Source organism: Vulpes vulpes, chromosome 16 (genome assembly GCF_048418805.1).
Source record: "Vulpes vulpes isolate BD-2025 chromosome 16, VulVul3, whole genome shotgun sequence".
Classification (NCBI taxonomy): domain Eukaryota; kingdom Metazoa; phylum Chordata; class Mammalia; order Carnivora; family Canidae; genus Vulpes; species Vulpes vulpes.
The window spans coordinates 40,145,938-40,170,631 of NC_132795.1; the positions used below are offsets into that span (position 1 = coordinate 40,145,938).

The following is a 24,694-nucleotide window of genomic DNA, read 5'->3' on the forward strand; positions in this document are numbered from 1 at the left end:
CTCTCATGAATAAATAAATGAAATCTTTTTAAAAATGTTTTGATATGTCTTCATTTTCATATGCATTTTGCCTTCTAATTTTGCAGACAACTAAAAATATTTGGAAGAAATAACTCTCTTGAAAGCACAAAAATAATTTTGATTTTTAATGTAATATAGATACTTAAGAGATATATTCAATTTCATATCCACTGAATACTACATTTTGTTGTTTAATCCCTTAGATCATAACTCCCAAGTGAAATGAAAATCTTTATCATAACATAACAAATGACTTTGCTGAAGTCAAGAAAAATCTATTTTGTAGAATAACTATATAAAATATACATAATAATTAATAACGTGTGAATTCTGTATATCTTTGTTATTGCTCATCCAAATATTTCCAGCCTATAAATTAAAGAATGTTTAATAATAATTGATACATTAAATTCAGTCATCTTCAATATTTTGTCAACTTTCAGCCTAATAAAAATATTTTCTCATATTTTTTATTCTGTTATTACGATGGTATATTTGACAAAGGAGGAGGATAGAGCATATTTTTATCTTACTGATTAGCTTGATTTATAAGTTCTTAAACACTTGGTCATGTGGTATGCAGGCCTCCACTCAGGCTCTTGCCTGGGTCCTATAAATGTCAGGGGCAGCCTTGTTCAAAACACCAACACTAAGAATAGTGTGACTAACTTCCAAAGGCCAAGGAAGGTTCCACTGAGGAGATATCCATCAGGGATAGTTAGGAGCTCATCAAACAAGGAAGAAGGCCATTCAGAGATTGAGAACAGTGCATGCAAAGCAGCGTGATCATGTACTGTGATATGCACCTAGCTTGACATCGTTGAACACAAAGCTATGTGATGATAAGGGAATGGACGTAGAGCTAGAGTAGGACTCAGAGAAAGACATCTAGAACTGATACACATATCTCATATTGGCACTCATCTTCTGCTGCTTTTGTTTTATTATTATTATTTTTTTAGATTTTATTTATTTAGTTTGAAAGAAAGAGAAAGCACAAGCAGAGAGGAAGAACAGAGGGAGAAGGAGGGAGAAAAGCAGACTCCCACTGAGCGGGACCTTGACAAAGGCCTCAATCCCAGGACCCTGAGATCATGACCTGAGCCGAAGGCAGATGCTTAACTGACTGAGCCACACAGGTGCCCCTCATCTACTGCTTTTATTCATTGAGAAATATCCTTCTGAGCACTTATTCTGCATCAGGCACTAGGCTAGATGCTGGAGGTACAACTACAAACCAGGCACCATTTTGGCTCTCTGGAAGGTTAGGTACTGGGAGTCTAGTGGAGAAAGGTGTGATATAAGTCACTGTGCACATAGAAAGCTTTGTGTTAGAAAGCACCTTAAGTAAGGGATCCTGGCACAGGTAACTTTGCAACTCAACCCAGCCCAGGATCTGAAACCAAATAAAGACTCTGTGAATATTTGCTGAATTGAAGTGAAAAAATTCCGGCTGGAATATTTGAATTTATTCTTAAGGCTATATTGCAAGAAGCACGTTTGTGAACCATTGTTCACAATAGTTGAACAAATTGTGAACTCTTTCCCAGGGTCTCAAGTATGAGGGATGTTTGGAATCCATTAGCTGATGAGAAATGCTGTGAGCAAGTCGAAGATTTACAAACGATGAAATATTATAAACGTTAAAATAATAACACATTGTTATTGCCAATAATAATAGCTGCCATTTATCAGTCACTTAGTATATGCTGCTCTCTGTGTTAAGTGATCCCCAGGAATGACCTCCAGGACTTCTTCATTCTTACACCAACCAACAACATAGATGGAGACCCTGACGGGCAGCAAAATGAATTAACCTGCCCTGATACGAGTGATAAGCAACAGACCAGAAGTTCAAACCCACATCGGCCTGTACATGGAGAGACTTGGAAGGTGTCCCTTAACACACACACACACACACACACACACACACACACGTATACATGGAACAGACAGTGCTTTTAAAATAGTCCAAAAAGCTGTGATCACCCTCAAAATGCACCGCCTTGTGTTTGTTTTCCTCTCCTGGTGATTTTATAAGATTTGGACAATGGCCACATCTATATGATAAACAGATGGAGTATGGACTCTTTCCATCTGGCCCATCTCTAAAACATGCTCATCTCAATGGATTGGTCCTGGGGTTTCTGTGGTGAGTGAAAAGATTCTCTAGCCAATGTGGGAACACAGTTACTCAGTTGATAGAGCTAAGAGACAGGGGTTTCATTTGCAGGGTTCCTAAGTCCTGTTCATGAGAATCTGTTGCCTCTTCAAGGAATCAGTTGAGAGACTTTTTTTTTTTAATTAGAAGCATTTTCTTCTATCAAAAATGTTTAGAAGAATGTAAATATTAAATGCTGTGTCTCAGGATACAAAAGCTTGATGAAGCTCTACAGATGAATCTTAGTCACTAAGGGCCAGAAGATGAGGGAGTTTGCTGAAGAACGATAAGGAGCTGGACTGCCATGTGCAGCTCTGCAGGTTGGTCACTGCACAAGGGTTCCTGTCAGAGGTGGCAAGGGAAACTAAAATTTAGCGAGCACTCTGCTTGCCAAATCAAGCACGCTGGTGCAGGCTACGTCTGCTCGGGAGAAGAACTTTGTTGAATCTGTATATATTTACCAAACGTTCTAGCAGCAGCCTTGCCTTAGCTTTCTTCCATTTTAAGGGTGTTAGCGGTGACACCAGGTGTTCATCTCCACTCCCCCTAATCCCTCGCACAATCTGAAGCATCTGAGAAACTAGAAGGTTCGGTAGACTCTAGCTCTGGGCTGCCTACCTGGTTCCGTAGCCCTTAGTCGCCTGGCACTCTTGAGCGCCTGGGATGTGGCTGGTACAAACTGACACATTTTGTAAAGGGAAAACACACCTCATATTTTGAAGACTTTGTAAGAAAAAGAATGTAAAATATTCTTTAATGATTTTTATATTGATTAACATGTTAAAATCACAATAATTTAAAATATTGAGTTAGAAATCATATATTATTAAACTAACTTCACTGGTTTCTTTTTATGTTTTAAATGTGGCTCTAGGAATCCCTGGGTGGCTCAATGGTTTAGTGCCAGCCTCCAACCCAGGGCGTGATCCTGGAGTCCCGGGATCGAGGGCCACATCAGGCTCCCCGCAGGGAGCCTGCTTTTCCCTCTGTCTGTGTCTCTGGCTCTCTGTCTGTCATGAATAAATAAATAAAAGATTAAAAAAATAAATATGGCTCTAAGAAATTTTAAAATTATATATTTGGGGTGAGGGGTGATCCCAGACGGTGGTGTAGGCCCTCACCTCGTCCCATGGACACCTCAAATCTATAACTACATATGAAATAATTCCCTCTGAGAAAGAACAGAAAAGTAGCTCAACAGTTTCCTCCACAAGGGATAATAGGGCCACACGAGATGGACAGGAGAGGCAAAGATGTAGTGTTACCAAAACCCCCACCCCACCCCACTGCTGGTATAGCAACCTGTAATAGGGAGAGTTCTCACAGGCCCAGAGCCTCTCCCTGAGAAGTAAAGGGGTTTTGTTCCACATCAGTTACCCCAAGCCTTAGAACCAAAGCCAACAAACAAGGCCCTCAAAACATCTGTCTTTGGAAACCAACAGAGCTTACATCCAGGGGAACTAGGAACCATGGGGCTCTGAGATACTTCTTGCGAGAGGCATGCATGTGGACTCGACCATCCTGGGAACCAGCGCAAAGGCAGCAGTTTAAGAGAGAAGGGGAGTCTATGTGAAGGTGATGCATTTGCTAATCTTTTTTTAAAGATTTAATTTATTTATTCATGAGAGACACAGAGAGAGGCAGAGACACAGGCAGAGGGAGAAGCAGGCTCCCTGCAGGGAGCCCCATGCGGGGGACTGGAGCTCCAGACTGGGAACCCCGCCCTGAGCCAAAGGCAGATGTGCAATCACTGAGCCACCCAGGAGGCCCACATTTGCAAATCTTAAACTGTCTGCTAGGGGGGCAAAAATTAGTTGGGCTCCTCCTCAGTAGTGGAGCTGCGGGTGAGTGCCAATTTTGCATTCCCTCACTGCCTTGCTGGCACAGGCAGGCACATATGGACACAACCTCATTAGAGCCAAAGGCATGCCCCACTCCCGACACTCTCCTCCAACGTCACTAAAGCATGGGCCAGTACTGTTTGCTGGCCTTGCTCAAACCAGTCACGCACTCTCCCTCCTCAACACTCTCCAGCAGCTAGAGCCAGTGGACGACCTCAGTCCACAGAGGGAACGCCCTTCGATTGCTTGGATCAATAAAACTAAGAGCTCATTCTTTGAGAGAATAAACAAAATTAACAAAACTTTACCTAGACTCGCGAAGAAAAAAAGAGAGAATGTTCAAATAAATAAAATCAGAAATGAAAGAGAATTTACAATTGACACCACAGAAATTTATATAAAAGATCATAAGAAAAAAAAAGATCATAGGAGATTACTATAAACAATTATATGCCAACAACCTGGACACCATAGAAGAAATTGATAAATTCCTTGAAAGGAATTTCAAGAAATTCCTTTCAAGACTGAGTTATGAAGAAATAGAAAATCTGAATAGGCCAATTTCTAGTAGAAAGATCCAATCTGCAATCAAAAACTCCCCAAAAAACAAAAGTCCAGGACCAGATGGATGCAATGGTAAACTCCACCAAACATTAAAAAAAAAAAATTAATACCTATCCCTTCAGAAAATTGGAGAGGAAGGAACCCTTCCAAGCTGATTTGACAAGGCCAACATTACCCTGATACCAAAACCAGACAAGGACACTACCAGAAAAAGAAAATTATATCTGAGCAACATCAATGCAAAAATCCTCAACAAAATATTAAAAAGTGAATTCAACAATATATTTAAAGGATCATACACCATGATAAAAGTGAACTTAATTCAAGAATGATCAATATCCACAAATCAATCAACATGGTATACCACATTAACAAGATGAAGGATAAAAATTATATGATTATCTCAACAGACACAGAAAAAGCATTTGACAAAATTCAACATCAATTTATGATAAAAATCTCTTAACCAAGTAGGGAGAAAGGGAACATACCTCAACATAATAAAGGCCATATATGACAGACCCACTGTTAACACTATACTCAATTATGAAAAGCTAAAAGCTTTTTCCTCTAAGATCAGGAACAAGAAAAGGATGCCCACTCTTACCACTTTAATTTGTCATAATACTGGAAGCAGTAGCCAAAGCAATTAGGCAAGAAAAAGAAATAAAAGGCATCTGAATAGGAAAGGAAGAAGTAAAACTGTCACTATTTATAGATGATAAAATTCAACATATAGAATACCCTAAAGATTCCACTAAAAGCACTTAGAACTAATAAATTAATACAGTAAAGTTACAGGATACAAACTCAATATACAGAAATTTGTGATGTTTCTATTAAGACAAAGAGAAATTGAAAAAAACAATCTTATTTACAATGACATCAACAAGAATAAAATACTTGGGAATAATTTTTTTCCCTGCCACCTGGAAATAAACTTAACCAAGGAGGTGAAAGATCCATACACTGAAAACTACTGAAAGAAATTAAAGAAAACACAATGGAATGACATTCTGTGCTCATGGATCAGAAGAATTAATATTGTTAAAATGTCCATACTACCCAAAGCAATTTAGAAATTCAATGCAATCCCTATCAAAATACCAATGGCATTATTCATGGAATTAGAACAATATTAAAATTTATGTGCAACCACAAAAGACCTCTAATAACCAAAGAAATCTTGAGAAAGAAAAAAAGGAAAGCTGAAAGTATCACACTTTCTGATTTCAAACTGTACTACAAAGCTATGCTAACCAAAACGGTATGGTATTGGCATACAAACAGACACATAGATCAATAGAACAGAATAAAGAGCCAAGAAATAAACCCATGCACATATGGCCAATTAATTTATGGCAAAGGAGGCAAGAATATGCAATGGGAAAAGGACAGACCATTCAATAAATGGTACTGTGAAAACTGGACATGCATAGCCACTGCAAAAGAATGACATTGAACCACTATCCTACCCTATACACAGAAATTGAGTTGGAATAATTTACAGAGTTGAATGTAAGACCAGAAATTACAAAACTTCCGGAAGAAAACAAAGATGGTAAGTTCCCTGACATCATTATATATATATATATATATATATATATATATATATATATATATATTTTTTTTTTTTTTTTTAATCTGACTACAAAGACAAAGTGAATAAAAGCAAAAAGAAAACAATGGAGCTACATCAAGCTAAAATCTTCCTCACACTGAAGGAAACTATCAACAAAATAAAAATATAATCTTCTAAATGGAAGAAGATAGTTGCAAATCATATATCTGATAAAGGGCTAATACCCAAATATACAAAGAACAAGAAATCAAACAATTAGATTAAAAATGGGCAGAAGATCTGAATAGACATTTTTTCTAAAGAAAACATAAGGATGGCCAACAGGCACATGAAAAGATGCTCAATATCACTCATCCTCAGGGAAATCAAACCCACAATGAGCTATCACCTTACACCTGTCAGAATGGCTACAATGAAAGAGATACGTAATAACAAATGTTAAAAAAGGTTGCAGAAAAAAAGAACCTTTATGCACTGTTGATGGGAATGTAAGCTGATGCAGCCATCACAGAAAAACGGTATGGGGATTCCTCAAAGAATCAAAAATAGAATTACCATATGATCCAGAATTCCATTAGTGGGTATTTTATCTAAAGAATACAAAAACACTAATTAGAAAAGATTTATGTGCCCTTATGTTTGTCATAGCTTTAGTTACAATAGTCAAGATACAGAAACAACCTAAGTGTCTATCGATGATGAATGGATATCGATGTGATACATACATGTGCATCTATAGACATGTATATACATAAACAATGAACGGAATACTACTCAGCCATTAAAAGAAGGAAACCTTGCCATTTGTGACACCATGGATGGGCCTTTAGGGTATTATGCTAAATGAAATCATCCAGAGAAAGACAAATACCATATGATTTCACTTTTATGTAGAATCTAAAAAACAAAACAAATGAACAAACAAAACAAAATCATAGATAATGAGAACAGATTAGTGGTTATCAGAGGGAAAGAAATTTGGGGATGGGACAAAAAGGTAAAGAGGGTCAATTGAATAGTGAGGATGGTAACTAGACTTATTATGATGATCACTTTGTAGTCTATGCAAATATCAAATGATAATGTTGTGCACCTGGAACTGATAGAATGTTATATACCAATCTTACCTCAATAAATAAAACAAAATAATAAAATAACATATGCGGCCTGCATTATATTTCCGTTAGGCGGGGCTGTTGTAGAGTCAGCGAGAAAAGACTAAACTACCCTCCTATCCACTTCCCATTCCTACTTCTTTGGGCAAGTTCTTTGATCACTTTTTTCATATAAAAATGAATTCATCAAACAAAAAGCAGAATCAGACTCATAAATCCAGAGAACAAACTGATGGTTGCCAGAGGGGAAGAGTGTGGGGAGGAAGAGCAAAATGGGTGAAGGGGAGTGGCTGACACAGATATCCAGTTATGGAATGAGTAAGTCATGGGAATAAAAGGCACAGCATAGGGAATCCAGTCAATGAGATTGCAGGGCAATTAATGGGGACAGAGGGAAGCTACATGTGTGGTGAACACAGCATAAGGTATAAACGTATTGAATCGCCATGTTGTACACCTGAAACTAATGTATCATTGTGTGTCAGCTATACTCAAATTTAAAGTAATAATAATAAAAATGAGCTTATAACCTCACAGTGTTAATTCTGACGCTGAAGCATTCCTGAAGCAGGTGGGTATTCTTAACTTCCAAAACACAGGGTGACGTTTCAGGCCAGAATCAAGCCATAGCCTTTAGCCAGAGAAAAAAACCTTGCAAAGGACCTTGCCTTTGATCATCATTTTCACTTTTCAGAAATCCTGCCTTTGTTTCCAAGAAGCCTGCTAGCACCAAGGAACCATTCTTGCTGGAGTTGTCTGGGCCTGAGCTGGAGCACAGCACCCAGATAACAAGGTCCTTGGGGCCAAAATGCGGTCTGTTCTCTTCACTGGGGTCTCTACTTCTAGGATATGTGTTTGCATCAGCCCTATTCATTGTACCATAAATATACTGTTTTTCTTCCTCTTTCAGGGGACTAGCAACAAACAAAATCCAACTCTTCTGCAACCGTCATACTCACTGCTATGTCTGTATCCAGCTTTTCTTGAGCAGGTAAAGTTAGGAGGGCATGTTCATAATTTCCACTTTTGAAAGGCCCCAAAGATCCTTATGGAGCCTTGGTCCAGATGTGTTTCTTTGTGGGTACATTTACAATGTTTTTATTCACAAATTGGAAAGCTAGGACAGGTGTGTTAATATAAATGCTCAACTTCTCAACGAGACTTTGTCTACTCCTTCCATGTTTCGGAGGGGTTGACACCAGATATCCTGGGACCAACAAGTCATAACCTGAGTCAATTGCCTGCATCACGAATATCATTTGTTTCTCAACCACAACCTCACATGCCTCATGGTGATTCATCTGGTTCAGTTTCCCACACTGGCTTGTCCCTGGAAGGCTGCAACCACAGTTTTTCCACTATAAAAAAACTAATTGATAAACTCAAAACCAACTGACAAAGTAGCAATTTAAAAAAAGGATTTAAAAAAAGGATCACTATCCACTAATCACATCTAATCTCAGAGAATCATGCAACTTTCTAAGTTTTATACTTGTCTGGCTGAAATCAGAAAGGAGAGTTAAACTATGTGCCAAAGTCTTTGGGGGAGGGGAGGTACAGGGAGTGGATCAGAATAAAAGGCAGGGAAAAAGTATTATTTGTCTTAAGAAATCTACTCAATTAATCCCCGTGATTTTGGGAGTTCTGGAACTGCCTAACACAGGACTGAGCCTGGGTCCTAACACATCAGTGGCTCCACCCCATTATGAAAACCAAACAAACCCAGTTCCTCATTATGGAATTTGAGGCCCTTCATCATCATACCAGCCCATAGATCCTCTTTGCCAGTCTTGACTGTCACTCTTACCCCTGCCTCCTCCCCTCCAGAATGATCTCACTGCTGTGGTGCCCTCTGCATCATGTTGTGTCATGTCTCTGTATCTTTGCAGGTGCTGTTCTCTTGGTATGTCCCACATCCTTATCTGCCAGCCTCACTCCTAACCCCACTTAATCATGGTCTCTTCTGCAAATTTTCCATGGCACTGACCCCACAACCAGAACCACTAAGCGTCCTCTATCTCTTACCTTAGCATCACAGAGATTGCAAACACAATTACAGCTATGATACAGTGTCCGTTTACCTGTCTAGGTGGCTGTCTCCTCTTGCAGTACGTCCATTCCTTGTGGATGAAACTGTGATTCAATTCCCTGATCAGGCTGGGCCTTGTACAGCTTTCTCTGCACCATAGGGTTACTGTGATGCCTCCTTAAATGGCATTCTCTGAAGGATTTTTCCAGGCCTCACCTCCTATACCTGTTCTGGGCCCACTTACTCACTTTTCTTCCAGCACTTGGTTTTACTCTTTGTGATCTGCTTTGGACCTAATGATTTAGATCCATCCGTGTTTCCAGCCCCAGACTTTGCCTTGAATGCCAAAAACTTAACAATCTTAGGTCTATTTTGATCAATCCTGGTACCTGGACAACCACCAAAGCCAGAGTCTTGTCCTTTGGTTCAACCAGAAGGGAGGCATTGCTCATCCCTATGAACAACATGTTTCACACAGGATTGCAGAACCAAGCCAACCTCACTTTCCAGAAGGGAGATACACCTTCTTCACTTTTGTGCCTCCTCTCCCCCACCAACCTCTACCTCCATAGGAGCAAATTTTCAAAAAGTTTGAAGGGTGAGTGGTAACAGCTTTCCACAGCAGATTGGGTGGCCCCACTGGAGCCCATCAGGCTTATCTTAGCCACCCTTTCTCTCCCCCGCCTTGCCTGTCTCCTTTCTCCCTCAAGTTGCTGGAAATGCTTTCAGAGCCATCACTTACAATAGAATTAGTAGAATTTGTCCAAGCCTGTCTGAAATGGGGTACAAAAACCACAAGAATGAAGTTGTGTGCTTTTTTTATTTAATATTTGGCATTTCTTCCCAAATATGTATCCTGATATGGGAGAGGGGTCGGAATAAGCTATCCTCCTTGTCAGACTCTGTTATGTTAGCATGAATCCCCTCCTGGGGCCATTTTGCCTCAAAGAGTGTGTTTTGAATCTTCTCTGTCTTGGAAAAACCCGCAGGAGCTGTGAGTAAGAATGGTGGCATGCAGGGGCCTGGGTGTGGGCTGGGAAGGCTCCAGAGTTTCTGGGAAAGCAACATAATTGTGGTAGGAAGAATTTCTAGGCAATACTGATTTCAGGGAGTAAAGGTGAAAATAAAGGGGAAATGAAACTCAGAAATGAAAACGAAGGATCAAGTGACCTACCTTTTCAATGGCCTGATTAAACCCATTATTCCCCAACTGATGGCAAGAAGATCCGAAGTCAGGATTATGAGCTTGTGTTGTCCATGCTGGCTTCATACCTAGAGGGTAAAGGAGTTCTCAAGTCCCATGCTGAAGGAAAGGGGACACAAGAATCATAGCAATATCATAGTTAGTTCCAGATCTCACAAAGGGAAGGGAAAAGCTGGTGTCTTGTCCATGCAGCCTTTTCTATTGGAAGCCTATGGTGTCCTGCAAATACCAGGAGGAGCCCTCAAATGATACATGAGTGACCCTATGACAGCTCCTCTACTTTCTTATTTCAACATGGATTAATGGCTCATGATATTGCTTGACAGTGCTTTATTAAAACCAGAACAAACTTCCCTTGAATCTTATATATGGAAAAGGTTTATTCAGAGACCACTGAGAATGGGTTGGATTAAAATTTAAAAAGCTTGTTTTCACATAAAGCCCCATTGCTCTCAGTATTTGTAGTAAGGCCTTAACCCCACAGGAAGGCAATTTGCAGTTCAGCTCAGTGAGCGTTGGAGAGACAGGAGATGCCAAGGAGAAAGCTCCTCAGAGAATCAGTCAGAAGGTTAGGCCTGTGTTTCTCAACACACTGAGATCACCTGGGAGTTTTTTAATTCCAAGAGAAAGAGGATAAGCTCAAAAGGTTCCAAAAATGGATAACTAGGGCAATTACTGGAGTAGCTGAAATACAGTTGCTGCCTCAACTGTAAGATGAGAAGATAGTATTAAATATTAAATTATATTCACTAACATATGAAATATATTAACTTACTAATTTACATATTGTTATATTATCAATGTATTAATTTAGTCATTATATTAAACATTAGTCATATGATATGCTATTAATGTAATTACAACTGTTAATATTAGATTTATTAGATATGTGTTCGATTTAACATATATAAAAGGTCTTGGATCAGATACCATCCAATCTTCAAAGAACATTTAACTCCTATATTACACAAGAGTTTTAGAGATTAAAAAAAGGAAGTAGCTCCTCAATTCCTTTTGTGAAGTTAGCAAAGCCTTCATGTTAAAATTCCACAAGCCACAAAAAATAAAATTGCACAAGGGCAGTATAGTATGAGAAAAACTATATGATAAACACAGTTACAAACATAGATGCACAAAATTTTGGTAAAATTAACGTTTATTTATTAATCTTTTACCAAAGCAAGTGAGACAGAGAGAGTAGAGAGGAAGGGAGGAAGATGAAATGAGGAAAGAAAGATGCAGTAAATTGGAACAAAAAGAAATTTTCTTCAACTGATGTAGGTACCTGCCAACAACCTAAAGCAAATATCTTACTAAACATGAAGCATTAGAAGCATCGCCTTTTAAGATTCTATTTATTCATGGGAGACACACACACAGAGAGAGGCAGAGACACAGGCAGAGATAGAAGCAGGCTTCATGCAGGGAGCTCGAGGTGGGACTTGATCTCGGGACTCCAAGATCACGCCCTGGGCTGAAGGTGGCGCTAAACCACTGAGCCACCAGGCTGCCTGAAGCATCACCTTTTTTATTGAGGTATAATTGACATGTAACACTGTGTTTGTTTTACCTTGAAAGTCAGGGACAAGGCAAAGATACTCACTAGTACTGCTTCTATTCAGGAGATATCCAGAAACAGAAAAAAAGGGAGACCTCAAAAAATGAGCAAAACAGTATGGTCAATATTAGCCAATGATCTGATTATTTACATATAATTGAAAATAATCCATAAGTGACTTAGTAAAATTAATGAGAGCTCATCGAAGTTCCTGGGTAGAGAAACAATATATAAAATAGTAGCTTCACTATACCTAATAAAGAGCCAGTCGGAAAATGTAATTAAAGAAAAGATCTCATTCACAATGGCAGCAAAAAGTTTTAAGGCAGGTAATAAATATAGCAAAAGATGTACAATATCTTACTTGAAAATATTAAAATGTATTTCAGGACATAAAACAAATAAATGGAGAAGTATAGACTGTTCATAGATATAAATACTCAATGTTGTGAGAATGAGAATTTCTCCCAAATTGGTCCATAAATTTATTGCCATTCTAATTCAAATTTTAACAAGGCTTTTGACTGTAGTTGACAAACTGATCTTAAAATTCATAGGAAGAATAAAGGTTCAAGAGCAATTTTGAAAAATAAGAATAAGGAGGGGAACACTTGCCCTCCCAAATATCAGGATTTATTGCAAAGCTGTGGTCCTGAAACAATGTGATATTAGTTTGAAGGTCTATAGATGAACTGATGGAAGAAGAAAAAAAAAAAACGTAACATAGGCATACACATGCAGAGAACTTGGTATATGTTGTACTTCTGTACCTGGGAGGTGGGGGGCTTAGCAGGGGCAGAGTAAATAGTGGAGAAAGAAAGGTCTATCAAATAAGTGAGGTGGAGAAAACTGACTATCCTCACAGCAAAAAACAAACAAACAAACAAAAATACCCCTGCTGACCATATATGAACGTAGAAGGACACTCCAGAAAATGCTGGTAAACAGGTTGCACATTTTAAGAATCTGTAAATTAATAGAACAAAGGCCATCAAAAAAAATTAGTAAATGATCTGAACAGGCAATTCACAGCAAAAGGAAACCCAATGGCAAATAGCCACACAGTAAGATTTTCCCCTTCCCTGGTAATTAGGAAAATGAAAATGAAACAGAAGCAAAATAGCACTCCATATGACGTTTTTGGGCAAAACTTAAGAAGTCTGACCACACATGGGTTAGAGCATGAGTTATAGCAGTGTTGCCGTGAGTTCATTGTCAGTGAATCAACAACATGCATTAAATAAGATGTCTTCTTAAAAAAAATAAATAATAAATAAATAAATAAATAAATAAATAAGATGTCTTTAAACAGACACACACAAAAAACAAGTTTATGTGCGGATAGGCTGCGACCAGAGGCTCACGGGAATCTAACCCTGTATTTTCATATGCTCTTGGCATGTTTCTTACACTGAAACCAAATTACGGGTAGGGGTCCGTCCTATTTTTACAGAATAGCTATAACCCTTTTAATTTAAAGATGATTCTAGGATTCATAGGAATTAAAATGTTTGAGGGCCACGGGGAAATAAATATATTGAGAGATTAAGAATACTAGGCATAGATTCTAGAAAAAACTCAAGCAAAACAACTTCTTTGGTGAGTGATATACAAAAAGGCTCATTTGTTTTTTAGTTCTCTTCTAAATGCACTACTCTTGAACCTGAACAGTGTCTTCTCTTTACATTCTGGTGAAATACAAGTAAGAGTCTTTCTAAATTTATTTAAACTATTCATTTCTTATCCAGTGCTTGCTCTTTTCTTACTCATTGCAGAGTCCCATAGCTGTGAACAAGAAGACCAACATCATTCCCTGAAGCCTTCTCTTACTTCAGTGGTACCTCTTTGGCCCTCTGTACCCCACAGCTAGGGTTCCCCTGAATCAGGGGATTTTTTTTTGACACTGAGGTTCTCTTTATTTCTGACCATGTCTTTACAACCATCTATGCAGGGATAACTCCCACATCTACCTCCCAAACTTGAATATCCCTCTAGAAACTCAGATTGATAATTCTAACACGGTAAGATGCATCTCCCCAAAGATCCTATTAACTCCCAAGTCAACATCCTCCCCCCTCTGAATCACCTTTCCTTTTTCTGCTCACATCAGGAAGAATTTCTCAAACTGTGGCTTCTGTGCTCTTGTAACATAGACGTATGCCTAGGCTTCAGTGCCCAAGTCCTCAGAGTAAAGCCAATGATTACATGTATTCAGCTAGGCAGGCATATAACAGGGGCACAGAATGGGCTCTGGGTCATAGAAGGTCCTGTCGCCACAGTGAGGTCAGCTAAAGGCCTCTCACTCTGCTAATGAGCTAGAAAACACTATCTTCTCTCAAAATATGCAGCTATGATAAGGGGCTTTACTTAGAAAAAAAAGCCAGTATTAGCTAAACGCATTTTATATAAAAATATATATAAAACTTTTAAAAAGTATAAATTTATATATATTATGAATATATATATTTAGCTAAATGTATTTATTTGTATGATAACAATAGCTACCATATTCCGAGCATTTACCGTATCTAAAATCATCTCTACCAACAGGAGGTGGCATTCGTGGCCCCTTCCTGAGCTATAATATCAAAATGAATGCCAAGGAACATGACTTAATGAGGGAAAGAGATAAATAGCAATTATTTAAAATTTATCAAATATTATTCCCTTTGTACTTTCCGAAACACAAAGGGCCAGCATTTGAACCTAGATACACCTGACTGTGAAGCTGGTCCTCTGTATGCCTCATGAACTCTACCAGGAACCACTAGTCGCTCACTTAACAGCCATTCCCCATATTCTTTGCCAATAATAAAATCTTGATTTTTCTCAGCTGTTAGGTGGCCACGTGCTTCAGAGGAATTTGTCCCCTTTCCAGGCCAGCGACGAATCGTGATGTTAAATCAAATAGGGGAGTTCCATTCTTATTCAGGTCAACAACTGAGCTATGGACACGTGACCCAATCCTGTTGCATAAGACATGTGGCAAGTCTGATGGGAAGACTTCAGAGATTTTTTTTCTTTCTCTTAAAAAAATAATGACACCAAAAGGCCATTAATTTAATTTATATTTTTATGTGTGGCTTGTTTGTTTTCACCTCTGTGATGTGATGTCCAGAACTTTGGCAGCCACCTTGGGACACTGGAGGGGGGTTACTCTAAAGGACACAACAATGACCTGAGGATAGCAGAGTGGGAAAGAGAAAGAACCCAGAACCCTAACAAAATTGATAACTTGATTTAAACCTATACTTCCATTTTTCTTTTCAAATAAGGCAGTAAAAACTTTTGGTTTACATATTTGGGATTAGATTTTCTTTTACTTGAGGTCCAAAATTACCTGACATTTGGTTTATGAAATAAGATTTTCTTGTGGATGGTTTGAACACCTAGAAATAAATTTTCTTATAAGTCAAGAAATAGGGTTTCTGGCTTCATTATGGGATGTAGAAAACAGGAAAGAACATCACTCCATACTGACGACCAAAAAAAAAAAAAAAAAGAGCTAGATAATTTATAAAATTACAACTTTTCTTGGATCAGTTACAGAGCTGTGGTCATAGGGTAAACAATTAACTTAAGAAATGCAAACGACGATGCCTCCAAGGAGAGCACTTGCTTAGCTGCAGCAAACACCAGATGCTATACAATCTGGTTAAAAAAAAAAAATGGCTACAATTGTTTGTTTGTTTGTTTGTTGTTTTTCCTCAGCACCAAAATCTTTTTAATAACAAGGCAGGATCTGGGGTTAGTTTGTGTAGCCAAAGATGACCTTGTGGCCTTGTGATGACCTTGTGGACGTCTGCTCCAACGTCCAGCCCTTGGACTGCACTTAGGGCTTGATGTGGCTGTGTGGGGTTCCTAGGGCCTTGCCAAAATACCTGTACCTCTCAGCTCTTGCATGAACCAGAGAGGAAGATGGTGCCACAGCCCTTGGGAGACTCCAAGCCAGCTGGTCAAAGATGAGGATCTTGCCCTCAGCTTTGAGGATGTGGCTACAGGCATGGCTGCTCACACACAGCTCACACACCTTCAGTTTGGGCATCTCCTACCACACACATTATTGTAGGGACATATAGTCCCTACAACCAGTGCTGTTTTCTCTTTCTGGCCAAGCAGCTTCATCTTCTAGATCATCCTGGAGAGGAATAGAGGCAGCTGGTTGGTGTAACTCATGAATGACCTCTTCAACAGAACTTGGGTGAAGGTGGAATTGGTTTGTTTGGCCAGAAACCCATAGAGCTTAACCAACAGTCTCAGATAGGAGTCCTGGATCTTGGGGTCCTTGCACCAAATCTTTTGGTCCCTGTTGTAGCAAAAGCAGGTGCCATGATGGCGCCAGAAAACAAAACAAAAAAACTGACTAAAATTGTTAAAGAATGCTTAAAGGTCCAGTGTGAGAGTATAGGGAACAGAGTTTAAAGTGAAAGCATGGAACTACTGAGAGCCACAGAAATAGAGGAACTCACACCCATTTGCAGGCCCTTCTCACAGACCTCACTGAGTATGCATGGGAAAACTAGAGACAGAATGATCTAGAGAAGCATCACTTGTGGTTCAGCCTTGGAGAAGGAAAGAGCAGCCACTGAGGTGAAGGCATGAAGATCTGCCTGTATCTGTCTCTCCTATGTCTCCTACAGAATAAAAGCCTTATCCCACTGGAGGAAGGGCATCATACCCTGGTACCCTCAAGGTACAGGTGAAGACACTTGCAGATGAGAAAAGGAACAGAAATACTCTCTGGGGAAGGGCAGGAATACACTTAGGCCCAGATCATTAGAGGTTGCCAGCTTGTGGATGAGAAGAATCACTGAGAAGGCCCCACCTCCAAGACACAGGGATGGAGCACTTATCTAAGATTGGCACTGAAGCAGGACAACAAAATACACTCTCAACACCAGGCTAGCAAACACCAGCAACAAGAAACAGTGGTCTTCAAAAGTATCCCTGGGTGGCTCAGCAGTTTAGTACCTGCCTTCAGCCCAGGGTGTGATCCTGGAGTCCCAGGATCGAGTCCCAAATTGGGCTTCCTGCATGGAGCCTGCTTCTTCCTCTGCCTGTGTCTCTGCCTCTCTCTCTCTCTCTCTCTCTCTCTCTTTGTCTATGTCTCTCATGAATAAATAAATAAAATATCTTTTTAAAAAGTATGGTGAGACTCCTTACTGAGGCACAACCCATGTGGGACAACCTAAATATTAAAGTGAAGCAGACATTGAGAAAAATCTGGCAACCGTCTCCCTACCTTAAACACAGGATAATGCTAGAGGTTGAAGCTTGTGGCATAGTGATTGTAACCACAGCAAGAAAATAACTCAAACCCAGCCCTACTGTCTGGGTTGACAATCCCACACACTAAAGGCCTAGCAAAAATAAAAGGCATGCCCATTATCAGGCATGAATATTATTTACCTCAGTATGTACTGTTCTACATAAGACGCACAGCTTTCATCCAAAAATTGCAAGACACACAAAGCAGCACATAAAAATAATACATTATTTAAAAAAAACATTATTAAGAGACAAAGTAATCAACAGAATCACAATCAAATAAGACAGAGATGTTGGAACTATCAACCAGTGACATTAAGTTGTAAAAAACCTCCTTCAAGAAGAAATAAATCATCTGACTAGTCCTATACCTTTTAAATATATTGAATTTCTTTTTTTTTTTTTTTAGATTTTATTTATTTATTCGTGAGAGACTCAGACTCAGAGAAAGAGGCAGAGAGGAGAAGGCAGAGGGAGAAGCTCCATGCAGGGAGCCTGATGTGGGACTCAACCTCAGGACCCCAGGATCATACCCTGAGCTGAAGGCAGATACTCAACCGCTGAGCCACCCAGGCATCCTAAAGATATTGAATTTCTCATTAAAAACCTTTCAAAAAAGAAAATTCCAGGCCCAGATTACATCATGGCAAGTTCTACCAAATGTTTGAGAAAGAAATAACAACCTTGTACAAACTTCCAGAGTTTGTATATATAAAATATGGGGGGAAATTCTCAATTCATTTAATGATGTCGGCATTTCTCTGATGCTGAAATAAAAAATGTTATAAGAAAAGTACAAATTAATATCTATCTTGAACAAAGATGAATAAATCTTTTAGCAAAAACTGAGCAAACTAGGAATAAAAGGGAACATCTAAAACCAACAGAGGGCATCTATCAAAAATTAATACCTTATGTCATACTTAATGGTGAGAAACTCAATATCCCTCCCCACCTCCAGCACCCAAGATTGGGAACAAGTCAAAGATGTCCCTCCTATAGCTCCTTTTCAACATCATACTAGAATTCCTAGCCAATGCAATAAGGCAAGAAAAAAAAAAAGATGTATACAGATTGGAAAGGAATGAATAACCTAGTCAAGAATCATAAATGGGGTCTGAAATTTTACCCTACATGCAAATAAACAAGGTAAGCTGCCCTGGTTAGCATAGTGTACAAGATCCCTGAGTCATAGAAAAGGATGTTGTTACTTATAGCAATAACAATCACTGGAATATCAGTATCTGCTTGTGCTGGTAACTCTAGCTCCAGTTCCCACAGGGAAGCATGAAGAGGGCCAGAAAATATTGCAAATGATTAGGCAATCCAAATGTTCTATAGTGGTTGTCACTAATTGTCAGATACTGGGGTCAGGTGTAGAATTTGACTACAAAGAGGACAGAAAATATTTTATGGAACTGTTCTATATTTTTTTAAGATTTATTTATTTATTTATTCATGAGAGACAGAGAGAGAGAGAGAGGCAGAGACACAGGCAGACGGAGAAGCAGGCTCCGCGCAGGGAGCCTGGCATGGGTCTCGATCCCAGGACTCTAGGATCACACTGTGGGCTAAAGGCAGGCTCCAAACTGCTGGGCCATCCAGGCGTCCCTGTTCTATATTTTTAATATGATGGTAGTTTTGTGACTATAGAACTTTATACTAAAAAGGGTAAATTTTACTATATCTAAACTACACTACTTTTTTAATCAAAAAATATGGAGACATATACAGATAAATGTGTTATCTAAAAAAAAAATATGAATCCTACTTCCAGAAATTGTTCAATTATTTCACCTTAATGGTCATCATTTTCTACATCTGCTTCAATTTTTATTCTCTATTTTGGTTTTCACAATTATTTGATTTTTTTGTATGTAAAGACTGTTCCTTTTTACACCTACATAATTACTTTTATTTATTTTTTTATTTTTTAAGGTTTTATTTATTCATGAAAGACACAGAGAGAGAGGCAGAGGGAGAAAGCAGGCTCCCTGCAGGGTCCCGGGATCATGCCCTGAGCCAAAGGTAGACACTCATGTGCTGAGCCACCTGGGCGTCCCTACATAATTATTTTTAGATATAAATTAACAGAAATTTGGTTTAAAATGTTATTAATATATTGCCTTGAATTTATGAGCATTTTCAATTAACAACTTTATAAGAACCATTAAAGCTGTTCCCACAATTCTATGAAGAAGCAAGGGAAATGTAATCATGAGACACAGAAATTAGAAAACTTTCCCAGACTCAAGCTACATTGACCAGTTCAGATCAGTCCAACTAAAGTCAAGTGCCTTGAGTCTTGTGTGCAACACATCTATGGTTTCTTAACTGAATCTGGCTACTGTTCAAAGTCAAAAATACATAACCCAAAACTGCCAGGCTAGGGGAGAAATCAGGACTTGGAGCAAGATTATCAGGCCAGAGGTAGACATACAAAGATGGAGATCTGAGATAAAGCAGATACAGTCGAAAGGAAGCAAGGAAGGCCAAAAGTTTGGGGAGTTTGACCAACCTTTGAAGCCACAGTGGGATAAACTAGAGGTAAGGGGGACACTCTGAGAAAATTCAACCCTTTAGATTCTCCGGCTGAAAAACAATTGGGCTAGGGAGACCCATTGCCAGGTGAAAGGAGAGAGTCTGAGGTTGAATAACCAATTCAATGTGGGCAGTTTTGTAACCCTCTGATCCAGGGCCACAGATTAACTCTTGCATGCTCAGTTGACAGAGCTTTCCTGCAAGGTCCAGAAAACATCCAAACAGCTGATTTTGTGGAATAAAAAACCAAGCCAGTTGACTAAATTGGCAATATCAGCAATTTGTCAGATGTTTTGGTGTCTTTTGGACAGAACTCTTTCATCATCACTTTGCTTAATGTTTCAAAATATGGTCTTATGTTTAAAAGGAAACAGAGAGTAGCAGAAAGAACATATCTTTTGGAAGGGAAGCAGATTTGAGTAAAAAATCATTACTGTTTCTAGGTATCTGACTTCAGATAATTAAAAATCTCTGAATCTCAGTGTCCCTATATATAACAGGTAAATAGTACCTATCCCATGGGAATTCCTGTGAGAAGTGCCTAAAATGGCATTTGTAAAGTACCTAACCTACAGAAGACATTCAATGAACAGTAATAATAATTGCCATTTAAAAAATATTTCCTGCTTAAACTAAAGCATGTGCATTTCATAAATAACCCATCTAGTTCATTCAAGAAATATTTACTGAGCACCTGACATATGCCAAACACTCTTCTAGATACATAGACTTTGACAACAAGGAAAAGAAAATCTCTGTCCTCCCGGAACTGGCATGCTATTGGGGATTTGTGTATTACCTGCCACCTGCATAGCGGGAGATGCTTCTCACACTGAGCCCAGAGTAGAACCCCCATTGAAGCTTGGCCAGCAATGACTAAGGCCACTGGATTAGATCTCCTGAGAGAATGGTGTGTAGGTTTCCCAAAGAACCTCTGCATCAACATAGGGTCCTGCTGAAGAAAAGGGTTTCATTCGGCACAATGGACATCTATTGAGAAAAGAGCTTAAATTTTGCAAACTTCCTCATGTGGATACACCAGTAATACTGTTGGTATTTCGGAGTACTCTTACTACAGGAGTCACAGGCCCAAATGCCAAGCAAAGGCCATAGGTAAATGAGTCAGGAAGCCCATGTCATGGTTGAAGAATAGCAAATATTTAAAAAATTAAACTGTCTCTAAAAAATATGCAGCCACTACTGTTTCCAGTTGGTGTTGCTGGAGAAAAAGCAAGTTGCCAGAACTGATTTTTCAATAGAAGCCGAAATCTCTATTTTTACATGAAATTAAGTGATTTTCCAAATAAAACCCCTTATAGTACTGATTCAGCATAGGAGACATGAGTTTGCAACTCCTGTAGAGCTCTAGAAGAGTCCATTTTTTAAAAGCAAGAGCATAGGGATGCCTGGGTGGATCAGCAATTGAGCGTCTGCCTTGGGGTCAGGGTGTGATCCTGGAGTCCCGGGATCGAGTCCTGCATAGGGCTCCTTGCATGGAGCCTGCTTCTCCCTCTGCCTGTGTCTCTGCCTCTCTCTCTGTGTCTCTCATGAATGGATAAATAAGGACTTTTAAAAATTAAAAAAAAAAAAGCAAGAGCATAAACGATCTTTAATCTTTTTTCACATTTTATACTGAAAGATGTTTTTAAATTGCAAAATACCAAATGGCAAAGATTTCTAATTTTGTTTGTTTGTTTGTTTCATCTAAAGCCACAATTGTTAGTCAACATCTAAGAATGTAGAGCTCAACGGTGGATCCCATAAATTGTGGAAAGGCTACAATTAGGTTAGAGTAATGATGGATTAGAGGAAATAGGATGCTCTCGCCCTGACGTCTTCGAGCCTCCTCTTGCCCTAGTAGTAAGACATGCGGGGACTTGTTTGTAGTCGCAGATTTTGTATTCTCTCTTGACATGGCTGCAGTGAAAAAGCACATCTGTGAAGTCTTTGCCAGCATGTCAAGAGTAACAGGACCCTTGAAGCCATTTCAAATGTCATGCCAATCCTCGTGCATAACATCTTTAAAAGGATTGTTGCTTTAGAGGTCTTAATATTAAAAAAAAAAGAAGAAGAAGAAGAAGAAGAAGAAGAAGAAGAAGAAGAAGAAGAAGAAGAAGAAGAAGGAGAAGAAGAAGAAGAAACCTGAAATGCAATACTTTTAGCCACTTAAAAGTGGAGGGTTTTTTTTTTTTTCACTAAGCAAAGTTGAACTTTTTAAACTTCTTTTTACCAAACAAGCCTTTTTGGTGGTGAGCAAATAAATTAGCATGTGAGTCCTAAGTGCTCTTAAAATCGTTTTGCTATAGATCTGTCCACTGTTTATAATTCTTGAATAAATCTAAAAGCACAGAAAGCCATTCTCTAAAGGTTTATGAGCATTTTTCCATGAAGCAGAAGTCAAACAGAAGATCAAAGACATGTAACAAAATGCTTCAGACTCGGGATAGGGTGGGCTGAAGCCTGGCGAAAAGAAACCAACCTCTCCAGATAGTTTGGAAGATATGTCTTGTTCTTTCAAAATAAAAGGAAACTAAAACATGATAGTCTCAGTGTATCAAACTGACATTTTTGAACAACGTTGTTAAAAGCATCAGTCTTTGATATTTTACCCATAGTATCAAAGGCATTTTAAAAGAGGTTAGACAACTGTTTTACCAAGTGGCAAATAGGAACAAAATCAGGTGAATTTATTCTCTATTCCTAACAGCTGTTCTCTGGGCTTCTCTGTGTCTTTCAGCAAAGACTTTTCCAGGTTCACCAAGGATTAATATACAGTCTTGAGTTCTCTTGAGCGTGTCTTGAGTAGAGTGCATCCTATATTTTGAATACTAACTATTTGATGCTTCAGCTGTTGATAGGATACCAACTGACATGCCTACAAACAATTCACTGTAAAAAAAAAGAAAAAGAAAACAAAAGAAATAAAATGAATATATTTGCTGGAAAAGCATGAATCTATCCAGCCATGATTAAACCAACCCTCAATAAATCTGCTTCTAATCATCCACTGGTATTTAAATATATAGCAACTGTCTATTAAATTTAATTTTCCTTATTTAATGACAGTTATTCTAAATTTAATGACAGTTGTTTAAAATGTATGTCCACAGATTATTAACAACATTTTAACAATATTTTGAAACCAAGGAACGGGGATCCCTGGGTGGCGCAGCGGTTTAGCACCTGCCTTTGGCCCAGGGCACGATCCTGGAGACCCGGGATCGAATCCCACATCGGGCTCCCGGTGCATGGAGCCTGCTTCTCCCTCTGCCTGTGTCTCTGCCTCTCTCTCTCTCTCTCTCTTTCTGTGTGTGACTATCATAAATAAATAAAAATTAAAAAAAAAACAAGGAACGCAAGTATGAATCCATCAAATGTCAATAAATCAATTACTATCTAATGTAGAGTACCAAATTGTTAATTTGAAGCATACACAAGTGAGAATGCTTTGAACACATTTCGATGAAAAATAATTTGCTGGGAGGGGGTGGAGGGGAATCCATCTGTGAGCTGCTAGTACTATTTCAGCATAAAATTAAGGATCTATAACTTTAAAATATATTCGCTTTGTATGAAAATACGCATTCGGCGAAGCACATTAAATTTTCTTGATTGAGAGTTGATTTTAACCAGAATACCGTTTTAACATTATGAGTCAAGTGGTTTTAATTTTTCTGTTGCCAATTAAATACGTGCTAAAAATATTACATACTATTTTATCCTGGGGATTCACAACCAGGTCTATACAGAACATTCCTTCCTATCGACTATAAGGAAAAGAAAAAAAAAAACCTTTTTCAGGTTATGGTGACCACCAAATCACCAGGCCTGGAGCAGAACAAAGTCCTGAATACAGACGACTCTGTTTCTGCCTGCTGGTGGAGTTTGCTTTCCGGTGGGACTCTGGCAGCCGTACCTTCCCGGGGAGCATGAATGAGCCATGGCCTTCTTGCCTGGCCTTGCCCCTCCAGCTATACTTGCCCACATCCCTGGGGCATTTCCTGGGATCAGCAGTGTAGACGGGCAAGCCCCTGTGACGTAAGAATACTAACCTTTAAAGCACATCAGTAGACACTTTGTAGCATATGCCGTTTATTAGGGTTTCCATTAAAAGTATTATGTTTCCATACTTTACAACCATAAAAGGGTAAATAATTTCAAAGGATTGCTTGATAGGAGACTTCTGTTTTAAATGGAACTTGGAAATATCTGGGAAATCACTGGAATAAATGTACTTAATCAACCCAATGCTGTGAAGTTCTTTTTAACTGTTTTCTTGAGCACATAAAAAGATATACCATTTCCTCCAACATTTTTTGAAATAAGTTTTGGTTTGGAGTCTTTCCTCTGTAACATTTGACTTATAAATATTTCTTACAATGCTTCCTTTGTCTTTCTTTCTTTCTTTCTTTCTTTCTTTCTTTCTTTCTTTCTTTCTTTCTTTCTCCTAGCACTGAGACTTCTCAACACCAATAGATCGCTCCGCACTTCACCTCTCTACCCTATAGTGTAAGTTAGAACTTCAAACCAGAAAGTAACATTACATGCCACTCAAGAAAACCTGCTCCACCACTTGATAAGTTGACGAATGTATATTAAATGCTCCTATTGAGATATTTCCTTTTCTAGAGGAAACAAATTCTTATCCATGACACCAAGCAAATATGTCATCAACCTGGGCTGTATGCGAAGCCAAGAGGCCATCCACTGCATGCGAAAGATTAGATCAAGTTGCTTTCAGAATAAAATGATATTTAAGAAATATTGGAAAAACAAAAATACAAACAAACAAAAAAAAGAAATATTGCTA

The 24,694-nt window shown here is 38.7% G+C and overlaps 1 pseudogene; it reads right to left on the minus strand.

Moving 5' to 3' along the window:
- Positions 1-13,941: 13,941 nt before the first annotated feature.
- On the minus strand, positions 13,942-23,826 carry LOC112922198 (large ribosomal subunit protein eL18-like; annotated as a pseudogene).
- Positions 23,827-24,694: the final 868 nt, after the last annotated feature.